Here is a 23552-nt window from a genome sequence, read left to right as displayed (position 1 = left end):
TTGATAGTTTGGGCCCTATTGAATAATGAATGTTTTGAATTTTCTCCAAAAGTAAAGTAGTTGCAAACTCATCCTTTTAGAAACTTGTTTGGGCTGTTGAGAGGAGTAAAAAACCATCAAAAATTTCAATCCTGCATGATTCTACCAAGAAATGTGATTCTTCATTCAAAACGCTGGTTTTTGCTATTGGGCTCTATTGAATAATGAATGTTTTGAATTTTCTCCAAAAGTAAAGTAGTTGCAAACTCATGCTTTTAGAGACTTGTTTGGGCTCATGAGAGGAGTAGAAAAACATCAAAAATTTCAGTCCTGCATGATTCTACCAAGAAATGTGTGTTCATTGAAACCGCTGGTTTTTGATAGTTGGGCCCTATTGAATAATGAATGTTTTGAATTTTCTCCAAAAGTAAAGTAGTTGCAAACTCATCCTTTTAGAAACTTGTTTGGGCTGTTGAGAGGAGTAAAAAACCATCAAAAATTTCAATCCTGCATGATTTTACCAAGAAATGTGATTCTTCATTCAAAACCTGATTTTTGCTATTGGGCTCTATTGAATAATGAATGTTTTGAATTTTCTCCAAAAGTAAAGTAGTTGCAAACTCATGCTTTTAGAGACTTGTTTGGGCTCATGAGAGGAGTAGAAAAACATCAAAAATTTCAGTCCTGCATGATTCTACCAAGAAATGTGTGTTCATTGAAACCGCTGGTTTTTGATAGTTTGGGCCCTATTGAATAATGAATGTTTTGAATTTTCTCCAAAAGTAAAGTAGTTGCAAACTCATCCTTTTAGAAACTTGTTTGGGCTGTTGAGAGGAGTAAAAAACCATCAAAAATTTCAATCCTGCATGATTCTACCAAGAAATGTGATTCTTCATTCAAAACGCTGGTTTTTGCTATTGGGCTCTTTTGAGTAATGAATGTTTTGAATTTTCTCCAAAAGTAAAGTAGTTGCAAACTCATGCTTTTAGAGACTTGTTTGGGCTCATGAGAGGAGTAGAAAAACATCAAAAATTTCAGTCCTGCATGATTCTACCAAGAAATGTGTGTTCATTGAAACCGCTGGTTTTTGATAGTTTGGGCCCTATTGAATAATGAATGTTTTGAATTTTCTCCAAAAGTAAAGTAGTTGCAAACTCATCCTTTTAGAAACTTGTTTGGGCTGTTGAGAGAAGTAAAAAACCATCAAGAATTTCAATCCTGCATGATTCTACCAAGAAATGTGATTCTTCATTTAAAACGCTGGTTTTTGCTATTGGGCTCTTTTGAGTAATGAATGTTTTGAATTTTCTCCAAAAGTAAAGTAGTTGCAAACTCATGCTTTTAGAGACTTGTTTGGGCTCATGAGAGGAGTAGAAAAACATCAAAAATTTCAGTCCTGCATGATTCTACCAAGAAATGTGTGTTCATTCAAACCGCTGGTTTTTGATAGTTTGGGCCCTATTGAATAATGAATGTTTTGAATTTTCTCCAAAAGTAAAGTAGTTGCAAACTCATCCTTTTAGAAACTTGTTTAGGCTGTTGAGAGGAGTAAAAAACCATCAAAAATTTCAATCCTGCATGATTTTACCAAGAAATGTGATTCTTCATTCAAAACCTGATTTTTGCTATTGGGCTCTATTGAATAATGAATGTTTTGAATTTTCTCCAAAAGTAAAGTAGTTGCAAACTCATGCTTTTAGAGACTTGTTTGGGCTCATGAGAGGAGTAGAAAAACATCAAAAATTTCAGTCCTGCATGATTCTACCAAGAAATGTGTGTTCATTGAAACCGCTGGTTTTTGATAGTTTGGGCCCTATTGAATAATGAATGTTTTGAATTTTCTCCAAAAGTAAAGTAGTTGCAAACTCATCCTTTTAGAAACTTGTTTGGGCTGTTGAGAGGAGTAAAAAACCATCAAAAATTTCAATCCTGCATGATTCTACCAAGAAATGTGATTCTTCATTCAAAACGCTGGTTTTTGCTATTGGGCTCTTTTGAGTAATGAATGTTTTGAATTTTCTCCAAAAGTAAAGTAGTTGCAAACTCATGCTTTTAGAGTCTTGTTTGGGCTCATGAGAGGAGTAGAAAAACATCAAAAATTTCAGTCCTGCATGATTCTACCAAGAAATGTGTGTTCATTCAAACCACTGGTTTTTGATAGTTTGGGCCCTATTGAATAATGAATGTTTTGAATTTTCTCCAAAAGTAAAGTAGTTGCAAACTCATCCTTTTAGAAACTTGTTTGGGCTGTTGAGAGGAGTAAAAAACCATCAAAAATTTCAATCCTGCATGATTCTACCAAGAAATGTGATTCTTCATTCAAAACCTGATTTTTGCTATAGGGCTCTATTGAATAATGAATGTTTTGAATTTTCTCCAAAAGTAAAGTAGTTGCAAACTCATGCTTTTAGAGACTTGTTTGGGCTCATGAGAGGAGTAGAAAAACATCAAAAATGTCAGTCCTGCATGATTCTACCAAGAAATGTGTGTTCATTGAAACCGCTGGTTTTTGATAGTTTGGGCCCTATTGAATAATGAATGTTTTGAATTTTCTCCAAAAGTAAAGTAGTTGCAAACTCATCCTTTTAGAAACTTGTTTGGGCTGTTGAGAGGAGTAAAAAACCATCAAAAATTTCAATCCTGCATGATTCTACCAAGAAATGTGATTCTTCATTCAAAACGCTGGTTTTTGCTATTGGGCTCTTTTGAGTAATGAATGTTTTGAATTTTCTCCAAAAGTAAAGTAGTTGCAAACTCATGCTTTTAGAGACTTGTTTGGGCTCATGAGAGGAGTAGAAAAACATCAAAAATTTCAGTCCTGCATGATTCTACCAAGAAATGTGTGTTCATTCAAACCGCTGGTTTTTGATAGTTTGGGCCCTATTGAATAATGAATGTTTTGAATTTTCTCCAAAAGTAAAGTAGTTGCAAACTCATCCTTTTAGAAACTTGTTTGGGCTGTTGAGAGGAGTAAAAAACCATCAAAAATTTCAATCCTGCATGATTTTACCAAGAAATGTGATTCTTCATTCAAAACCTGATTTTTGCTATTGGGCTCTATTGAATAATGAATGTTTTGAATTTTCTCCAAAAGTAAAGTAGTTGCAAACTCATGCTTTTAGAGACTTGTTTGGGCTCATGAGAGGAGTAGAAAAACATCAAAAATTTCAGTCCTGCATGATTCTACCAAGAAATGTGTGTTCATTGAAACCGCTGGTTTTTGATAGTTTGGGCCCTATTGAATAATGAATGTTTTGAATTTTCTCCAAAAGTAAAGTAGTTGCAAACTCATCCTTTTAGAAACTTGTTTGGGCTGTTGAGAGGAGTAAAAAACCATCAAAAATTTCAATCCTGCATGATTCTACCAAGAAATGTGATTCTTCATTCAAAACGCTGGTTTTTGCTATTGGGCTCTTTTGAGTAATGAATGTTTTGAATTTTCTCCAAAAGTAAAGTAGTTGCAAACTCATGCTTTTAGAGACTTGTTTGAGCTCATGAGAGGAGTAGAAAAACATCAAAAATTTCAGTCCTGCATGATTCTACCAAGAAATGTGTGTTCATTGAAACCGCTGGTTTTTGATAGTTTGGGCCCTATTGAATAATGAATGTTTTTAATTTTCTCCAAAAGTAAAGTAGTTGCAAACTCATCCTTTTAGAAACTGGTTTGGGCTGTTGAGAGGAGTAAAAAACCATCAAAAATTTCAATCCTGCATGATTCTACCAAGAAATGTGATTCTTCATTCAAAACGCTGGTTTTTGCTATTGGGCTCTTTTGAGTAATGAATGTTTTGAATTTTCTCCAAAAGTAAAGTAGTTGCAAACTCATGCTTTTAGAGACTTGTTTGGGCTCATGAGAGGAGTAGAAAAACATCAAAAATTTCAGTCCTGCATGATTCTACCAAGAAATGTGTGTTCATTGAAACCGCTGGTTTTTGATAGTTTGGGCCCTATTGAATAATGAATGTTTTGAATTTTCTCCAAAAGTAAAGTAGTTGCAAACTCATCCTTTTAGAAACTTGTTTGGGCTGTTTAGAGAAGTAAAAAACCATCAAGAATTTCAATCCTGCATGATTCTACCAAGAAATGTGATTCTTCATTTAAAACGCTGGTTTTTGCTATTGGGCTCTTTTGAGTAATGAATGTTTTGAATTTTCTCCAAAAGTAAAGTAGTTGCAAACTCATGCTTTTAGAGACTTGTTTGGGCTCATGAGAGGAGTAGAAAAACATCAAAAATTTCAGTCCTGCATGATTCTACCAAGAAATGTGTGTTCATTCAAACCGCTGGTTTTTGATAGTTTGGGCCCTATTGAATAATGAATGTTTTGAATTTTCTCCAAAAGTAAAGTAGTTGCAAACTCATCCTTTTAGAAACTTGTTTGGGCTGTTGAGAGGAGTAAAAACCATCAAAAATTTCAATCCTGCATGATTTTACCAAGAAATGTGATTCTTCATTCAAAACCTGATTTTTGCTATTGGGCTCTATTGAATAATGAATGTTTTGAATTTTCTCCAAAAGTAAAGTAGTTGCAAACTCATGCTTTTAGAGACTTGTTTGGGCTCATGAGAGGAGTAGAAAAACATCAAAAATTTCAGTCCTGCATGATTCTACCAAGAAATGTGTGTTCATTGAAACCGCTGGTTTTTGATAGTTTGGGCCCTATTGAATAATGAATGTTTTGAATTTTCTCCAAAAGTAAAGTAGTTGCAAACTCATCCTTTTAGAAACTTGTTTGGGCTGTTGAGAGGAGTAAAAAACCATCAAAAATTTCAATCCTGCATGATTCTACCAAGAAATGTGATTCTTCATTCAAAACGCTGGTTTTTGCTATTGGGCTCTATTGAATAATGAATGTTTTGAATTTTCTCCAAAAGTAAAGTAGTTGCAAACTCATGCTTTTAGAGACTTGTTTGGGCTCATGAGAGGAGTAGAAAAACATCAAAAATTTCAGTCCTGCATGATTCTACCAAGAAATGTGTGTTCATTGAAACCGCTGGTTTTTGATAGTTTGGGCCCTATTGAATAATGAATGTTTTGAATTTTCTCCAAAAGTAAAGTAGTTGCAAACTCATCCTTTTAGAAACTTGTTTGGGCTGTTGAGAGGAGTAAAAAACCATCAAAAATTTCAATCCTGCATGATTCTACCAAGAAATGTGATTCTTCATTCAAAACGCTGGTTTTTGCTATTGGGCTCTTTTGAGTAATGAATGTTTTGAATTTTCTCCAAAAGTAAAGTAGTTGCAAACTCATGCTTTTAGAGACTTGTTTGAGCTCATGAGAGGAGTAGAAAAACATCAAAAATTTCAGTCCTGCATGATTCTACCAAGAAATGTGTGTTCATTGAAACCGCTGGTTTTTGATAGTTTGGGCCCTATTGAATAATGAATGTTTTTAATTTTCTCCAAAAGTAAAGTAGTTGCAAACTCATCCTTTTAGAAACTGGTTTGGGCTGTTGAGAGGAGTAAAAAACCATCAAAAATTTCAATCCTGCATGATTCTACCAAGAAATGTGATTCTTCATTCAAAACGCTGGTTTTTGCTATTGGGCTCTTTTGAGTAATGAATGTTTTGAATTTTCTCCAAAAGTAAAGTAGTTGCAAACTCATGCTTTTAGAGACTTGTTTGGGCTCATGAGAGGAGTAGAAAAACATCAAAAATTTCAGTCCTGCATGATTCTACCAAGAAATGTGTGTTCATTGAAACCGCTGGTTTTTGATAGTTTGGGCCCTATTGAATAATGAATGTTTTGAATTTTCTCCAAAAGTAAAGTAGTTGCAAACTCATCCTTTTAGAAACTTGTTTGGGCTGTTTAGAGAAGTAAAAAACCATCAAGAATTTCAATCCTGCATGATTCTACCAAGAAATGTGATTCTTCATTTAAAACGCTGGTTTTTGCTATTGGGCTCTTTTGAGTAATGAATGTTTTGAATTTTCTCCAAAAGTAAAGTAGTTGCAAACTCATGCTTTTAGAGACTTGTTTGGGCTCATGAGAGGAGTAGAAAAACATCAAAAATTTCAGTCCTGCATGATTCTACCAAGAAATGTGTGTTCATTCAAACCGCTGGTTTTTGATAGTTTGGGCCCTATTGAATAATGAATGTTTTGAATTTTCTCCAAAAGTAAAGTAGTTGCAAACTCATCCTTTTAGAAACTTGTTTGGGCTGTTGAGAGGAGTAAAAACCATCAAAAATTTCAATCCTGCATGATTTTACCAAGAAATGTGATTCTTCATTCAAAACCTGATTTTTGCTATTGGGCTCTATTGAATAATGAATGTTTTGAATTTTCTCCAAAAGTAAAGTAGTTGCAAACTCATGCTTTTAGAGACTTGTTTGGGCTCATGAGAGGAGTAGAAAAACATCAAAAATTTCAGTCCTGCATGATTCTACCAAGAAATGTGTGTTCATTGAAACCGCTGGTTTTTGATAGTTTGGGCCCTATTGAATAATGAATGTTTTGAATTTTCTCCAAAAGTAAAGTAGTTGCAAACTCATCCTTTTAGAAACTTGTTTGGGCTGTTGAGAGGAGTAAAAAACCATCAAAAATTTCAATCCTGCATGATTCTACCAAGAAATGTGATTCTTCATTCAAAACACTGGTTTTTGCTATTGGGCTCTTTTGAGTAATGAATGTTTTGAATTTTCTCCAAAAGTAAAGTAGTTGCAAACTCATGCTTTTAGAGACTTGTTTGGGCTCATGAGAGGAGTAGAAAAACATCAAAAATTTCAGTCCTGCATGATTCTACCAAGAAATGTGTGTTCATTCAAACCACTGGTTTTTGATAGTTTGGGCCCTATTGAATAATGAATGTTTTGAATTTTCTCCAAAAGTAAAGTAGTTGCAAACTCATCCTTTTAGAAACTTGTTTGGGCTGTTGAGAGGAGTAAAAAACCATCAAAAATTTCAATCCTGCATGATTCTACCAAGAAATGTGATTCTTCATTCAAAACCTGATTTTTGCTATTGGGCTCTATTGAATAATGAATGTTTTGAATTTTCTCCAAAAGTAAAGTAGTTGCAAACTCATGCTTTTAGAGACTTGTTTGGGCTCATGAGAGGAGTAGAAAAACATCAAAAATTTCAGTCCTGCATGATTCTACCAAGAAATGTGTGTTCATTGAAACCGCTGGTTTTTGATAGTTTGGGCCCTATTGAATAATGAATGTTTTGAATTTTCTCCAAAAGTAAAGTAGTTGCAAACTCATCCTTTTAGAAACTTGTTTGGGCTGTTGAGAGGAGTAAAAAACCATCAAAAATTTCAATCCTGCATGATTCTACCAAGAAATGTGATTCTTCATTCAAAACGCTGGTTTTTGCTATTGGGCTCTATTGAATAATGAATGTTTTGAATTTTCTCCAAAAGTAAAGTAGTTGCAAACTCATCCTTTTAGAGACTTGTTTGGGCTCATGAGAGGAGTAGAAAAACATCAAAAATTTCAGTCCTGCACGATTCTACCAAGAAATGTGTGTTCATTCAAACTGCTGGTTTTTGATATTTTGGGCCCTATTGAATAATGAATGTTTTGAATTTTCTCCAAAAGTAAAGTAGTTGCAAACTCATCCTTTTAGAAACTTGTTTGGGCTGTTGAGAGGAGTAAAAAAACCATCAAAAATTTCAATCCTGCATGATTCTACCAAGAAATGTGATTCTTCATTCAAAACCTGATTTTTGCTATTGGGCTCTATTGAATAATGAATGTTTTGAATTTTTTCCAAAAGTAAAGTAGTTGCAAACTCATGCTTTTAGAGACTTGTTTGGGCTCATGAGAGGAGTAGAAAAACATCAAAAATTTCAGTCCTGCATGATTCTACCAAGAAATGTGTGTTCATTGAAACCGCTGGTTTTTGATAGTTTGGGCCCTATTGAATAATGAATGTTTTGAATTTTCTCCAAAAGTAAAGTAGTTGCAAACTCATCCTTTTAGAAACTTGTTTGGGCTGTTGAGAGGAGTAAAAAACCATCAAAAATTTCAATCCTGCATGATTCTACCAAGAAATGTGATTCTTCATTCAAAACGCTGGTTTTTGCTATTGGGCTCTATTGAATAATGAATGTTTTGAATTTTCTCCAAAAGTAAAGTAGTTGCAAACTCATGCTTTTAGAGACTTGTTTGGGCTCATGAGAGGAGTAGAAAAACATCAAAAATTTCAGTCCTGCATGATTCTACCAAGAAATGTGTGTTCATTGAAACCGCTGGTTTTTGATAGTTTGGGCCCTATTGAATAATGAATGTTTTGAATTTTCTCCAAAAGTAAAGTAGTTGCAAACTCATCCTTTTAGAAACTTGTTTGGGCTGTTGAGAGGAGTAAAAAACCATCAAAAATTTCAATCCTGCATGATTTTACCAAGAAATGTGATTCTTCATTCAAAACCTGATTTTTGCTATTGGGCTCTATTGAATAATGAATGTTTTGAATTTTCTCCAAAAGTAAAGTAGTTGCAAACTCATGCTTTTAGAGACTTGTTTGGGCTCATGAGAGGAGTAGAAAAACATCAAAAATTTCAGTCCTGCATGATTCTACCAAGAAATGTGTGTTCATTGAAACCGCTGGTTTTTGATAGTTTGGGCCCTATTGAATAATGAATGTTTTGAATTTTCTCCAAAAGTAAAGTAGTTGCAAACTCATCCTTTTAGAAACCTGTTTGAGCTGTTGAGAGGAGTAAAAAACCATCAAAAATTTCAATCCTGCATGATTCTACCAAGAAATGTGATTCTTCATTCAAAACGCTGGTTTTTGCTATTGGGCTCTATTGAATAATGAATGTTTTGAATTTTCTCCAAAAGTAAAGTAGTTGCAAACTCATGCTTTTAGAGACTTGTTTGGGCTCATGAGAGGAGTAGAAAAACATCAAAAATTTCAGTCCTGCATGATTCTACCAAGAAATGTGTGTTCATTCAAACCACTGGTTTTTGATAGTTTGGGCCCTATTGAATAATGAATGTTTTGAATTTTCTCCAAAAGTAAAGTAGTTGCAAACTCATCCTTTTAGAAACTTGTTTGGGCTGTTGAGAGGAGTAAAAAACCATCAAAAATTTCAATCCTGCATGATTCTACCAAGAAATGTGATTCTTCATTCAAAACCTGATTTTTGCTATAGGGCTCTATTGAATAATGAATGTTTTGAATTTTCTACAAAAGTAAAGTAGTTGCAAACTCATGCTTTTAGAGACTTGTTTGGGCTCATGAGAGGAGTAGAAAAACATCAAAAATGTCAGTCCTGCATGATTCTACCAAGAAATGTGTGTTCATTGAAACCGCTGGTTTTTGATAGTTTGGGCCCTATTGAATAATGAATGTTTTTAATTTTCTCCAAAAGTAAAGTAGTTGCAAACTCATCCTTTTAGAAACTTGTTTGGGCTGTTGAGAGGAGTAAAAAACCATCAAAAATTTCAATCCTGCATGATTCTACCAAGAAATGTGATTCTTCATTCAAAACGCTGGTTTTTGCTATTGGGCTCTTTTGAGTAATGAATGTTTTGAATTTTCTCCAAAAGTAAAGTAGTTGCAAACTCATGCTTTTAGAGACTTCTTTGGGCTCATGAGAGGAGTAGAAAAACATCAAAAATTTCAGTCCTGCATGATTCTACCAAGAAATGTGTGTTCATTGAAACCGCTGGTTTTTGATAGTTTGGGCCCTATTGAATAATGAATGTTTTGAATTTTCTCCAAAAGTAAAGTAGTTGCAAACTCATCCTTTTAGAAACTTGTTTGGGCTGTTGAGAGGAGTAAAAAACCATCAAAAATTTCAATCCTGCATGATTTTACCAAGAAATGTGATTCTTCATTCAAAACCTGATTTTTGCTATTGGGCTCTATTGAATAATGAATGTTTTGAATTTTCTCCAAAAGTAAAGTAGTTGCAAACTCATGCTTTTAGAGACTTGTTTGGGCTCATGAGAGGAGTAGAAAAACATCAAAAATTTCAGTCCTGCATGATTCTACCAAGAAATGTGTGTTCATTGAAACCGCTGGTTTTTGATAGTTTGGGCCCTATTGAATAATGAATGTTTTGAATTTTCTCCAAAAGTAAAGTAGTTGCAAACTCATCCTTTTAGAAACTTGTTTGGGCTGTTGAGAGGAGTAAAAAACCATCAAAAATTTCAATCCTGCATGATTCTACCAAGAAATGTGATTCTTCATTCAAAACGCTGGTTTTTGCTATTGGGCTCTTTTGAGTAATGAATGTTTTGAATTTTCTCCAAAAGTAAAGTAGTTGCAAACTCATGCTTTTAGAGACTTGTTTGGGCTCATGAGAGGAGTAGAAAAACATCAAAAATTTCAGTCCTGCATGATTCTACCAAGAAATGTGTGTTCATTCAAACCACTGGTTTTTGATAGTTTGGGCCCTATTGAATAATGAATGTTTTGAATTTTCTCCAAAAGTAAAGTAGTTGCAAACTCATCCTTTTAGAAACTTGTTTGGGCTGTTGAGAGGAGTAAAAAACCATCAAAAATTTCAATCCTGCATGATTCTACCAAGAAATGTGATTCTTCATTCAAAACCTGATTTTTGCTATAGGGCTCTATTGAATAATGAATGTTTTGAATTTTCTCCAAAAGTAAAGTAGTTGCAAACTCATGCTTTTAGAGACTTGTTTGGGCTCATGAGAGGAGTAGAAAAACATCAAAAATGTCAGTCCTGCATGATTCTACCAAGAAATGTGTGTTCATTGAAACCGCTGGTTTTTGATAGTTTGGGCCCTATTGAATAATGAATGTTTTGAATTTTCTCCAAAAGTAAAGTAGTTGCAAACTTATCCTTTTAGAAACTTGTTTGGGCTGTTGAGAGGAGTAAAAAACCATCAAAAATTTCAATCCTGCATGATTCTACCAAGAAATGTGATTCTTCATTCAAAACCTGATTTTTGCTATTGGGCTCTATTGAATAATGAATGTTTTGAATTTTCTCCAAAAGTAAAGTAGGTGCAAACTCATGCTTTTAGAGACTTGTTTGGGCTCATGAGAGGAGTAGAAAAACATCAAAAATTTCAGTCCTGCATGATTCTACCAAGAAATGTGTGTTCATTGAAACCGCTGGTTTTTGATAGTTTGGGCCCTATTGAATAATGAATGTTTTTAATTTTCTCCAAAAGTAAAGTAGTTGCAAACTCATCCTTTTAGAAACTGGTTTGGGCTGTTGAGAGGAGTAAAAAACCATCAAAAATTTCAATCCTGCATGATTCTACCAAGAAATGTGATTCTTCATTCAAAACGCTGGTTTTTGCTATTGGGCTCTTTTGAGTAATGAATGTTTTGAATTTTCTCCAACAGTAAAGTAGTTGCAAACTCATGCTTTTAGAGACTTGTTTGGGCTCATGAGAGGAGTAGAAAAACATCAAAAATTTCAGTCCTGCATGATTCTACCAAGAAATGTGATTCTTCATTCAAAACCTGATTTTTGCTATAGGGCTCTATTGAATAATGAATGTTTTGAATTTTCTCCAAAAGTAAAGTAGTTGCAAACTCATGCTTTTAGAGACTTGTTTGGGCTCATGAGAGGAGTAGAAAAACATCAAAAATGTCAGTCCTGCATGATTCTACCAAGAAATGTGTGTTCATTGAAACCGCTGGTTTTTGATAGTTTGGGCCCTATTGAATAATGAATGTTTTGAATTTTCTCCAAAAGTAAAGTAGTTGCAAACTCATCCTTTTAGAAACTTGTTTGGGCTGTTGAGAGGAGTAAAAAACCATCAAAAATTTCAATCCTGCATGATTCTACCAAGAAATGTGATTCTTCATTCAAAACCTGATTTTTGCTATTGGGCTCTATTGAATAATGAATGTTTTGAATTTTCTCCAAAAGTAAAGTAGTTGCAAACTCATGCTTTTAGAGACTTGTTTGGGCTCATGAGAGGAGTAGAAAAACATCAAAAATTTCAGTCCTGCATGATTCTACCAAGAAATGTGTGTTCATTGAAACCGCTGGTTTTTGATAGTTTGGGCCCTATTGAATAATGAATGTTTTGAATTTTCTCCAAAAGTAAAGTAGTTGCAAACTCATCCTTTTAGAAACTTGTTTGGGCTGTTGAGAGGAGTAAAAAACCATCAAAAATTTCAATCCTGCATGATTCTACCAAGAAATGTGATTCTTCATTCAAAACGCTGGTTTTTGCTATTGGGCTCTTTTGAGTAATGAATGTTTTGAATTTTCTCCAAAAGTAAAGTAGTTGCAAACTCATGCTTTTAGAGACTTGTTTGAGCTCATGAGAGGAGTAGAAAAACATCAAAAATTTCAGTCCTGCATGATTCTACCAAGAAATGTGTGTTCATTGAAACCGCTGGTTTTTGATAGTTTGGGCCCTATTGAATAATGAATGTTTTTAATTTTCTCCAAAAGTAAAGTAGTTGCAAACTCATCCTTTTAGAAACTGGTTTGGGCTGTTGAGAGGAGTAAAAAACCATCAAAAATTTCAATCCTGCATGATTCTACCAAGAAATGTGATTCTTCATTCAAAACGCTGGTTTTTGCTATTGGGCTCTTTTGAGTAATGAATGTTTTGAATTTTCTCCAAAAGTAAAGTAGTTGCAAACTCATGCTTTTAGAGACTTGTTTGGGCTCATGAGAGGAGTAGAAAAACATCAAAAATTTCAGTCCTGCATGATTCTACCAAGAAATGTGTGTTCATTGAAACCGCTGGTTTTTGATAGTTTGGGCCCTATTGAATAATGAATGTTTTGAATTTTCTCCAAAAGTAAAGTAGTTGCAAACTCATCCTTTTAGAAACTTGTTTGGGCTGTTGAGAGAAGTAAAAAACCATCAAGAATTTCAATCCTGCATGATTCTACCAAGAAATGTGATTCTTCATTTAAAACGCTGGTTTTTGCTATTGGGCTCTTTTGAGTAATGAATGTTTTGAATTTTCTCCAAAAGTAAAGTAGTTGCAAACTCATGCTTTTAGAGACTTGTTTGGGCTCATGAGAGGAGTAGAAAAACATCAAAAATTTCAGTCCTGCATGATTCTACCAAGAAATGTGTGTTCATTCAAACCGCTGTTTTTTGATAGTTTGGGCCCTATTGAATAATGAATGTTTTGAATTTTCTCCAAAAGTAAAGTAGTTGCAAACTCATCCTTTTAGAAACTTGTTTGGGCTGTTGAGAGGAGTAAAAAACCATCAAAAATTTCAATCCTGCATGATTTTACCAAGAAATGTGATTCTTCATTCAAAACCTGATTTTTGCTATTGGGCTCTATTGAATAATGAATGTTTTGAATTTTCTCCAAAAGTAAAGTAGCTGCAAACTCATGCTTTTAGAGACTTGTTTGGGCTCATGAGAGGAGTAGAAAAACATCAAAAATTTCAGTCCTGCATGATTCTACCAAGAAATGTGTGTTCATTGAAACCGCTGGTTTTTGATAGTTTGGGCCCTATTGAATAATGAATGTTTTGAATTTTCTCCAAAAGTAAAGTAGTTGCAAACTCATCCTTTTAGAAACTTGTTTGGGCTGTTGAGAGGAGTAAAAAACCATCAAAAATTTCAATCCTGCATGATTCTACCAAGAAATGTGATTCTTCATTCAAAACGCTGGTTTTTGCTATTGGGCTCTTTTGAGTAATGAATGTTTTGAATTTTCTCCAAAAGTAAAGTAGTTGCAAACTCATGCTTTTAGAGACTTGTTTGGGCTCATGAGAGGAGTAGAAAAACATCAAAAATTTCAGTCCTGCATGATTCTACCAAGAAATGTGTGTTCATTCAAACCACTGGTTTTTGATAGTTTGGGCCCTATTGAATAATGAATGTTTTGAATTTTCTCCAAAAGTAAAGTAGTTGCAAACTCATCCTTTTAGAAACTTGTTTGGGCTGTTGAGAGGAGTAAAAAACCATCAAAAATTTCAATCCTGCATGATTCTACCAAGAAATGTGATTCTTCATTCAAAACCTGATTTTTGCTATAGGGCTCTATTGAATAATGAATGTTTTGAATTTTCTCCAAAAGTAAAGTAGTTGCAAACTCATGCTTTTAGAGACTTGTTTGGGCTCATGAGAGGAGTAGAAAAACATCAAAAATGTCAGTCCTGCATGATTCTACCAAGAAATGTGTGTTCATTGAAACCGCTGGTTTTTGATAATTTGGGCCCTATTGAATAATGAATGTTTTGAATTTTCTCCAAAAGTAAAGTAGTTGCAAACTCATCCTTTTAGAAACTTGTTTGGGCTGTTGAGAGGAGTAAAAAACCATCAAAAATTTCAATCCTGCATGATTCTACCAAGAAATGTGATTCTTCATTCAAAACGCTGGTTTTTGCTATTGAGCTCTATTGAATAATGAATGTTTTGAATTTTCTCCAAAAGTAAAGTAGTTGCAAACTCATCCTTTTAGAGACTTGTTTGGGCTCATGAGAGGAGTAGAAAAACATCAAAAATTTCAGTCCTGCACGATTCTACCAAGAAATGTGTGTTCATTCAAACCGCTGGTTTTTGATATTTTGGGCCCTATTGAATAATGAATGTTTTGAATTTTCTCCAAAAGTAAAGTAGTTGCAAACTCATCCTTTTAGAAACTTGTTTGGGCTGTTGAGAGGAGTAAAAAAACCATCAAAAATTTCAATCCTGCATGATTCTACCAAGAAATGTGATTCTTCATTCAAAACCTGATTTTTGCTATTGGGCTCTATTGAATAATGAATGTTTTGAATTTTCTCCAAAAGTAAAGTAGTTGCAAACTCATGCTTTTAGAGACTTGTTTGGGCTCATGAGAGGAGTAGAAAAACATCAAAAATTTCAGTCCTGCATGATTCTACCAAGAAATGTGTGTTCATTGAAACCGCTGGTTTTTGATAGTTTGGGCCCTATTGAATAATGAATGTTTTGAATTTTCTCCAAAAGTAAAGTAGTTGCAAACTCATCCTTTTAGAAACTTGTTTGGGCTGTTGAGAGGAGTAAAAAACCATCAAAAATTTCAATCCTGCATGATTCTACCAAGAAATGTGATTCTTCATTCAAAACGCTGGTTTTTGCTATTGGGCTCTATTGAATAATGAATGTTTTGAATTTTCTCCAAAAGTAAAGTAGTTGCAAACTCATGCTTTTAGAGACTTGTTTGGGCTCATGAGAGGAGTAGAAAAACATCAAAAATTTCAGTCCTGCATGATTCTACCAAGAAATGTGTGTTCATTGAAACCGCTGGTTTTTGATAGTTTGGGCCCTATTGAATAATGAATGTTTTGAATTTTCTCCAAAAGTAAAGTAGTTGCAAACTCATGCTTTTAGAGACTTGTTTGGGCTCATGAGAGGAGTAGAAAAACATCAAAAATTTCAGTCCTGCATGATTCTACCAAGAAATGTGTGTTCATTGAAACCGCTGGTTTTTGATAGTTTGGGCCCTATTGAATAATGAATGTTTTGAATTTTCTCCAAAAGTAAAGTAGTTGCAAACTCATCCTTTTAGAAACTTGTTTGGGCTGTTGAGAGGAGTAAAAAACCATCAAAAATTTCAATCCTGCATGATTCTACCAAGAAATGTGATTCTTCATTCAAAACCTGATTTTTGCTATTGGGCTCTATTGAATAATGAATGTTTTGAATTTTCTCCAAAAGTAAAGTAGTTGCAAACTCATGCTTTTAGAGACTTGTTTGGGCTCATGAGAGGAGTAGAAAAACATCAAAAATTTCAGTCCTGCATGATTCTACCAAGAAATGTGTGTTCATTGAAACCGCTGGTTTTTGATAGTTTGGGCCCTATTGAATAATGAATGTTTTGAATTTTCTCCAAAAGTAAAGTAGTTGCAAACTCATCCTTTTAGAAACCTGTTTGAGCTGTTGAGAGGAGTAAAAAACCATCAAAAATTTCAATCCTGCATGATTCTACCAAGAAATGTGATTCTTCATTCAAAACGCTGGTTTTTGCTATTGGGCTATATTGAATAATGAATGTTTTGAATTTTCTCCAAAAGTAAAGTAGTTGCAAACTCATGCTTTTAGAGACTTGTTTGGGCTCATGAGAGGAGTAGAAAAACATCAAAAATTTCAGTCCTGCATGATTCTACCAAGAAATGTGTGTTCATTGAAACCGCTGGTTTTTGATAGTTTGGGCCCTATTGAATAATGAATGTTTTGAATTTTCTCCAAAAGTAAAGTAGTTGCAAACTCATCCTTTTAGAAACTTGTTTGGGCTGTTGAGAGGAGTAAAAAACCATCAAAAATTTCAATCCTGCATGATTTTACCAAGAAATGTGATTCTTCATTCAAAACCTGATTTTTGCTATTGGGCTCTATTGAATAATGAATGTTTTGAATTTTCTCCAAAAGTAAAGTAGTTGCAAACTCATGCTTTTAGAGACTTGTTTGGGCTCATGAGAGGAGTAGAAAAACATCAAAAATTTCAGTCCTGCATGATTCTACCAAGAAATGTGTGTTCATTGAAACCGCTGGTTTTTGATAGTTTGGGCCCTATTGAATAATGAATGTTTTGAATTTTCTCCAAAAGTAAAGTAGTTGCAAACTCATCCTTTTAGAAACTTGTTTGGGCTGTTGAGAGGAGTAAAAAACCATCAAAAATTTCAATCCTGCATGATTCTACCAAGAAATGTGATTCTTCATTCAAAACGCTGGTTTTTGCTATTGGGCTCTTTTGAGTAATGAATGTTTTGAATTTTCTCCAAAAGTAAAGTAGTTGCAAACTCATGCTTTTAGAGACTTGTTTGAGCTCATGAGAGGAGTAGAAAAACATCAAAAATTTCAGTCCTGCATGATTCTACCAAGAAATGTGTGTTCATTGAAACCGCTGGTTTTTGATAGTTTGGGCCCTATTGAATAATGAATGTTTTGAATTTTCTCCAAAAGTAAAGTAGTTGCAAACTCATCCTTTTAGAAACTTGTTTGGGCTGTTGAGAGGAGTAAAAAACCATCAAAAATTTCAATCCTGCATGATTCTACCAAGAAATGTGATTCTTCATTCAAAACGCTGGTTTTTGCTATTGGGCTCTTTTGAGTAATGAATGTTTTGAATTTTCTCCAAAAGTAAAGTAGTTGCAAACTCATGCTTTTAGAGACTTGTTTGGGCTCATGAGAGGAGTAGAAAAACATCAAAAATTTCAGTCCTGCATGATTCTACCAAGAAATGTGTGTTCATTGAAACCGCTGGTTTTTGATAGTTTGGGCCCTATTGAATAATGAATGTTTTGAATTTTCTCCAAAAGTAAAGTAGTTGCAAACTCATCCTTTTAGAAACTTGTTTGGGCTGTTGAGAGGAGTAAAAAACCATCAAAAATTTCAATCCTGCATGATTCTACCAAGAAATGTGATTCTTCATTCAAAACGCTGGTTTTTGCTATTGGGCTCTTTTGAGTAATGAATGTTTTGAATTTTCTCCAAAAGTAAAGTAGTTGCAAACTCATGCTTTTAGAGACTTGTTTGGGCTCATGAGAGGAGTAGAAAAACATCAAAAATTTCAGTCCTGCATGATTCTACCAAGAAATGTGTGTTCATTCAAACCACTGGTTTTTGATAGTTTGGGCCCTATTGAATAATGAATGTTTTGAATTTTCTCCAAAAGTAAAGTAGTTGCAAACTCATCCTTTTAGAAACTTGTTTGGGCTGTTGAGAGGAGTAAAAAACCATCAAAAATTTCAATCCTGCATGATTCTACCAAGAAATGTGATTCTTCATTCAAAACCTGATTTTTGCTATAGGGCTCTATTGAATAATGAATGTTTTGAATTTTCTCCAAAAGTAAAGTAGTTGCAAACTCATGCTTTTAGAGACTTGTTTGGGCTCATGAGAGGAGTAGAAAAACATCAAAAATGTCAGTCCTGCATGATTCTACCAAGAAATGTGTGTTCATTGAAACCGCTGGTTTTTGATAATTTGGGCCCTATTGAATAATGAATGTTTTGAATTTTCTCCAAAAGTAAAGTAGTTGCAAACTCATCCTTTTAGAAACTTGTTTGGGCTGTTGAGAGGAGTAAAAAACCATCAAAAATTTCAATCCTGCATGATTCTACCAAGAAATGTGATTCTTCATTCAAAACGCTGGTTTTTGCTATTGAGCTCTATTGAATAATGAATGTTTTGAATTTTCTCCAAAAGTAAAGTAGTTGCAAACTCATCCTTTTAGAGACTTGTTTGGGCTCATGAGAGGAGTAGAAAAACATCAAAAATTTCAGTCCTGCACGATTCTACCAAGAAATGTGTGTTCATTCAAACCGCTGGTTTTTGATATTTTGGGCCCTATTGAATAATGAATGTTTTGAATTTTCTCCAAAAGTAAAGTAGTTGCAAACTCATCCTTTTAGAAACTTGTTTGGGCTGTTGAGAGGAGTAAAAAAACCATCAAAAATTTCAATCCTGCATGATTCTACCAAGAAATGTGATTCTTCATTCAAAACCTGATTTTTGCTATTGGGCTCTATTGAATAATGAATGTTTTGAATTTTCTCCAAAAGTAAAGTAGTTGCAAACTCATGCTTTTAGAGACTTGTTTGGGCTCATGAGAGGAGTAGAAAAACATCAAAAATTTCAGTCCTGCATGATTCTACCAAGAAATGTGTGTTCATTGAAACCGCTGGTTTTTGATAGTTTGGGCCCTATTGAATAATGAATGTTTTGAATTTTCTCCAAAAGTAAAGTAGTTGCAAACTCATCCTTTTAGAAACTTGTTTGGGCTGTTGAGAGGAGTAAAAAACCATCAAAAATTTCAATCCTGCATGATTCTACCAAGAAATGTGATTCTTCATTCAAAACGCTGGTTTTTGCTATTGGGCTCTATTGAATAATGAATGTTTTGAATTTTCTCCAAAAGTAAAGTAGTTGCAAACTCATGCTTTTAGAGACTTGTTTGGGCTCATGAGAGGAGTAGAAAAACATCAAAAATTTCAGTCCTGCATGATTCTACCAAGAAATGTGTGTTCATTGAAACCGCTGGTTTTTGATAGTTTGGGCCCTATTGAATAATGAATGTTTTGAATTTTCTCCAAAAGTAAAGTAGTTGCAAACTCATGCTTTTAGAGACTTGTTTGGGCTCATGAGAGGAGTAGAAAAACATCAAAAATTTCAGTCCTGCATGATTCTACCAAGAAATGTGTGTTCATTGAAACCGCTGGTTTTTGATAGTTTGGGCCCTATTGAATAATGAATGTTTTGAATTTTCTCCAAAAGTAAAGTAGTTGCAAACTCATCCTTTTAGAAACTTGTTTGGGCTGTTGAGAGGAGTAAAAAACCATCAAAAATTTCAATCCTGCATGATTCTACCAAGAAATGTGATTCTTCATTCAAAACCTGATTTTTGCTATTGGGCTCTATTGAATAATGAATGTTTTGAATTTTCTCCAAAAGTAAAGTAGTTGCAAACTCATGCTTTTAGAGACTTGTTTGGGCTCATGAGAGGAGTAGAAAAACATCAAAAATTTCAGTCCTGCATGATTCTACCAAGAAATGTGTGTTCATTGAAACCGCTGGTTTTTGATAGTTTGGGCCCTATTGAATAATGAATGTTTTGAATTTTCTCCAAAAGTAAAGTAGTTGCAAACTCATCCTTTTAGAAACCTGTTTGAGCTGTTGAGAGGAGTAAAAAACCATCAAAAATTTCAATCCTGCATGATTCTACCAAGAAATGTGATTCTTCATTCAAAACGCTGGTTTTTGCTATTGGGCTATATTGAATAATGAATGTTTTGAATTTTCTCCAAAAGTAAAGTAGTTGCAAACTCATGCTTTTAGAGACTTGTTTGGGCTCATGAGAGGAGTAGAAAAACATCAAAAATTTCAGTCCTGCATGATTCTACCAAGAAATGTGTGTTCATTGAAACCGCTGGTTTTTGATAGTTTGGGCCCTATTGAATAATGAATGTTTTGAATTTTCTCCAAAAGTAAAGTAGTTGCAAACTCATCCTTTTAGAAACTTGTTTGGGCTGTTGAGAGGAGTAAAAAACCATCAAAAATTTCAATCCTGCATGATTTTACCAAGAAATGTGATTCTTCATTCAAAACCTGATTTTTGCTATTGGGCTCTATTGAATAATGAATGTTTTGAATTTTCTCCAAAAGTAAAGTAGTTGCAAACTCATGCTTTTAGAGACTTGTTTGGGCTCATGAGAGGAGTAGAAAAACATCAAAAATTTCAGTCCTGCATGATTCTACCAAGAAATGTGTGTTCATTGAAACCGCTGGTTTTTGATAGTTTGGGCCCTATTGAATAATGAATGTTTTGAATTTTCTCCAAAAGTAAAGTAGTTGCAAACTCATCCTTTTAGAAACTTGTTTGGGCTGTTGAGAGGAGTAAAAAACCATCAAAAATTTCAATCCTGCATGATTCTACCAAGAAATGTGATTCTTCATTCAAAACGCTGGTTTTTGCTATTGGGCTCTTTTGAGTAATGAATGTTTTGAATTTTCTCCAAAAGTAAAGTAGTTGCAAACTCATGCTTTTAGAGACTTGTTTGAGCTCATGAGAGGAGTAGAAAAACATCAAAAATTTCAGTCCTGCATGATTCTACCAAGAAATGTGTGTTCATTGAAACCGCTGGTTTTTGATAGTTTGGGCCCTATTGAATAATGAATGTTTTGAATTTTCTCCAAAAGTAAAGTAGTTGCAAACTCATCCTTTTAGAAACTTGTTTGGGCTGTTGAGAGGAGTAAAAAACCATCAAAAATTTCAATCCTGCATGATTCTACCAAGAAATGTGATTCTTCATTCAAAACGCTGGTTTTTGCTATTGGGCTCTTTTGAGTAATGAATGTTTTGAATTTTCTCCAAAAGTAAAGTAGTTGCAAACTCATGCTTTTAGAGACTTGTTTGGGCTCATGAGAGGAGTAGAAAAACATCAAAAATTTCAGTCCTGCATGATTCTACCAAGAAATGTGTGTTCATTGAAACCGCTGGTTTTTGATAGTTTGGGCCCTATTGAATAATGAATGTTTTGAATTTTCTCCAAAAGTAAAGTAGTTGCAAACTCATCCTTTTAGAAACTTGTTTGGGCTGTTGAGAGGAGTAAAAAACCATCAAAAATTTCAATCCTGCATGATTCTACCAAGAAATGTGATTCTTCATTCAAAACGCTGGTTTTTGCTATTGGGCTCTTTTGAGTAATGAATGTTTTGAATTTTCTCCAAAAGTAAAGTAGTTGCAAACTCATGCTTTTAGAGACTTGTTTGGGCTCATGAGAGGAGTAGAAAAACATCAAAAATTTCAGTCCTGCATGATTCTACCAAGAAATGTGTGTTCATTCAAACCACTGGTTTTTGATAGTTTGGGCCCTATTGAATAATGAATGTTTTGAATTTTCTCCAAAAGTAAAGTAGTTGCAAACTCATCCTTTTAGAAACTTGTTTGGGCTGTTGAGAGGAGTAAAAAACCATCAAAAATTTCAATCCTGCATGATTCTACCAAGAAATGTGATTCTTCATTCAAAACCTGATTTTTGCTATAGGGCTCTATTGAATAATGAATGTTTTGAATTTTCTCCAAAAGTAAAGTAGTTGCAAACTCATGCTTTTAGAGACTTGTTTGGGCTCATGAGAGGAGTAGAAAAACATCAAAAATGTCAGTCCTGCATGATTCTACCAAGAAATGTGTGTTCATTGAAACCGCTGGTTTTTGATAGTTTGGGCCCTATTGAATAATGAATGTTTTGAATTTTCTCCAAAAGTAAAGTAGTTGCAAACTCATCCTTTTAGAAACTTGTTTGGGCTGTTGAGAGGAGTAAAAAACCATCAAAAATTTCAATCCTGCATGATTCTACCAAGAAATGTGATTCTTCATTCAAAACGCTGGTTTTTGCTATTGGGCTCTATTGAATAATGAATGTTTTGAATTTTCTCCAAAAGTAAAGTAGTTGCAAACTCATCCTTTTAGAGACTTGTTTGGGCTCATGAGAGGAGTAGAAAAACATCAAAAATTTCAGTCCTGCACGATTCTACCAAGAAATGTGTGTTCATTGAAACCGCTGGTTTTTGATAGTTTGGGCCCTATTGAATAATGAATGTTTTGAATTTTCTCCAAAAGTAAAGTAGTTGCAAACTCATCCTTTTAGAAACTTGTTTGGGCTGTTGAGAGGAGTAAAAAACCATCAAAAATTTCAATCCTGCATGATTCTACCAAGAAATGTGATTCTTCATTCAAAACGCTGGTTTTTGCTATTGGGCTCTTTTGAGTAATGAATGTTTTGAATTTTCTCCAAAAGTAAAGTAGTTGCAAACTCATGCTTTTAGAGACTTGTTTGAGCTCATGAGAGGAGTAGAAAAACATCAAAAATTTCAGTCCTGCATGATTCTACCAAGAAATGTGTGTTCATTGAAACCGCTGGTTTTTGATAGTTTGGGCCCTATTGAATAATGAATGTTTTGAATTTTCTCCAAAAGTAAAGTAGTTGCAAACTCATCCTTTTAGAAACTTGTTTGGGCTGTTGAGAGGAGTAAAAAACCATCAAAAATTTCAATCCTGCATGATTCTACCAAGAAATGTGATTCTTCATTCAAAACGCTGGTTTTTGCTATTGGGCTCTTTTGAGTAATGAATGTTTTGAATTTTCTCCAAAAGTAAAGTAGTTGCAAACTCATGCTTTTAGAGACTTGTTTGGGCTCATGAGAGGAGTAGAAAAACATCAAAAATTTCAGTCCTGCATGATTCTACCAAGAAATGTGTGTTCATTGAAACCGCTGGTTTTTGATAGTTTGGGCCCTATTGAATAATGAATGTTTTGAATTTTCTCCAAAAGTAAAGTAGTTGCAAACTCATCCTTTTAGAAACTTGTTTGGGCTGTTGAGAGGAGTAAAAAACCATCAAAAATTTCAATCCTGCATGATTCTACCAAGAAATGTGATTCTTCATTCAAAACGCTGGTTTTTGCTATTGGGCTCTTTTGAGTAATGAATGTTTTGAATTTTCTCCAAAAGTAAAGTAGTTGCAAACTCATGCTTTTAGAGACTTGTTTGGGCTCATGAGAGGAGTAGAAAAACATCAAAAATTTCAGTCCTGCATGATTCTACCAAGAAATGTGTGTTCATTCAAACCACTGGTTTTTGATAGTTTGGGCCCTATTGAATAATGAATGTTTTGAATTTTCTCCAAAAGTAAAGTAGTTGCAAACTCATCCTTTTAGAAACTTGTTTGGGCTGTTGAGAGGAGTAAAAAACCATCAAAAATTTCAATCCTGCATGATTCTACCAAGAAATGTGATTCTTCATTCAAAACCTGATTTTTGCTATAGGGCTCTATTGAATAATGAATGTTTTGAATTTTCTCCAAAAGTAAAGTAGTTGCAAACTCATGCTTTTAGAGACTTGTTTGGGCTCATGAGAGGAGTAGAAAAACATCAAAAATGTCAGTCCTGCATGATTCTACCAAGAAATGTGTGTTCATTGAAACCGCTGGTTTTTGATAGTTTGGGCCCTATTGAATAATGAATGTTTTGAATTTTCTCCAAAAGTAAAGTAGTTGCAAACTCATCCTTTTAGAAACTTGTTTGGGCTGTTGAGAGGAGTAAAAAACCATCAAAAATTTCAATCCTGCATGATTCTACCAAGAAATGTGATTCTTCATTCAAAACGCTGGTTTTTGCTATTGGGCTCTATTGAATAATGAATGTTTTGAATTTTCTCCAAAAGTAAAGTAGTTGCAAACTCATCCTTTTAGAG

Source organism: Dendrobates tinctorius, unplaced genomic scaffold (genome assembly GCF_039654945.1).
Source record: "Dendrobates tinctorius isolate UK_male_01 unplaced genomic scaffold, ASM3965494v1 ptg000229l, whole genome shotgun sequence".
Taxonomy (NCBI): domain Eukaryota; kingdom Metazoa; phylum Chordata; class Amphibia; order Anura; family Dendrobatidae; genus Dendrobates; species Dendrobates tinctorius.
The sequence above is the reverse complement of the archived record's forward strand: the minus strand, read 5'-3'. Positions refer to the sequence as shown.